Source organism: Coffea eugenioides, chromosome 1 (genome assembly GCF_003713205.1).
Source record: "Coffea eugenioides isolate CCC68of chromosome 1, Ceug_1.0, whole genome shotgun sequence".
Classification (NCBI taxonomy): Eukaryota; Viridiplantae; Streptophyta; class Magnoliopsida; order Gentianales; family Rubiaceae; genus Coffea; species Coffea eugenioides.
The window spans coordinates 34017134-34019088 of record NC_040035.1 but is presented as its reverse complement, the minus strand read 5'-3'; positions in this window follow the sequence as shown (position 1 = coordinate 34019088).

Sequence of the window (1955 nt, the reverse complement as noted above, 5' to 3'; positions counted from 1 at the left end):
AAATACGGTCATGAAACATGTTTTAGAGAATAATATACATAACATGGATTATCCCCATTATCATTTCACCTCCGAGATTGATCAGCATGGTTAATACAAATTTTTCTTGCATCTGCTAGTTATATTAAACTAAACGTAGGAAACGTTTTCTTGATTATATGAGACAAACTAATTTTGTCTGTCTTAGCAATTAGTGATTGTTAAAAATCTTCATTGGAACTTTTGGCTCGAAGAAACCTTAATGGAAATTGCTGAAAAAGTTTTAGGATTGCTACTTCAGCAAAATATATATCTAACCTTCCGTCTCTTCTTATATTGAGGGTAAATTTTATACACACTGGCAGTTTATACACTATCACTATTGAATCAACAATAGGTGTGCAAAAGTTGGAGTTCAAATTCAAATTTTGCATAGTTATCATTCATTTAATACTATACACTATCAGTGTAAGAAAGATTAATCCCTACAATGTGAGAGCAATGCTCCTTTTTTTTCAGACGGGATCCTTTGTCCATTATATCTGTCCATTTTTCCCGTCCAATGCAAAACTACGTAGTTCCACTTATTAATATTGCTGATGTGGCACATAATATTAAATGCATATTTAGGGAGTGTTTGGTAAATGGATTACAAATTCAATTTTAGCATGGATGGCCTACTTTCTGAATCAACATGACTGCACGTAACTGCAACTCTGACAAACTCAAGGATCTCGTCCTCAAATACTTACCTAATCTCATCTAAATCATACGGCATGAAATTCTAAAGTAGAAGACTATGGGTACAATTAGAATATTATTGAATTTGAAACCCATTTACCAAGCACCCCCTAAATATGTATTCAATGTTATATGCCACATTAGCAGTATTAATAAGTGGAACTACGTAATTTTGCATTGAACAGAAAAAATGAACAGATATAATGGACAGAAGATCCCGTCTGCTTTTTTTTGGGAGAATGAACAGATCTTAATTGATTTCCCTTTTTCCTACCTGAATATTTTTGTCTTTTAACTTTAGAATCTGAATAAAATTGATCGCTTCTTGTCTAGCTGCTTGTATGGTGAAGAAAATTGAACTCTAATTTTGGTAGTAAAAAAGATCTGCATTCTCATTTTTAATACTTGGGTTTAGCGAAAAGAACTTGAACCAAAAAAGGACAAAGGATGTTTGTTATAAGTTTTGCTATTACACTCTTGGTATACAATCTCGTGATCAATAAACTATTGCCTTTTAATTGAGTTTAATAAAATCTAAGCTAACAAGTTATCTACTTATTCTGCTTAAATAGTGCAAATTACATTAATAGTTCACAAGCAAAATTAATGGTGTTTGATTATAATTTAATGGATCTTAAGTAGTATAGTACACTGCAAACCACTGACCTATTTCGGATTCTCGTTTAAATTTTTGTGTCAACCCACTAACTCTTGAAAGTAACTTTTTACATTTTTGGATCCAACAAGGTGTTACGAGGGAGGAGGAATAGTAAGTGAGGATAGGGACCAAGGCCAACACATTGTCAGAATAATCATTTGGGGCGATTTTTGTTCAAAACACACGGGATATAATATCATTTGTTCAGAATATAATTTACTTTTAACAACTTGTAAATATAGAACAAAAATTTATGAAATCCCACGTGTGGGGGAGCTTGGACTCGATAACCGCTTGGACTCGATCCTTGGTGGTGGACTTGGACAACGACTTCCAAGGGACTGTCGTGACCAAACGAGCTGCCCAGGAGGGGCGTATAACAATATGATTTGATTGTACACAATCAAAAGTGTAACTGCTCAACATTTATTGTTTAAGTTCATACAAGTTTACTTATTTGTTTGTGCATACACCGGTTGACGACTATAGAGTCCTTAATCCACTTTATATCTCTAAATTTATATCACTTTTTCACTTTGTGCCCTAAACTTAAATTTTAGACACTTAGCACCCTAAA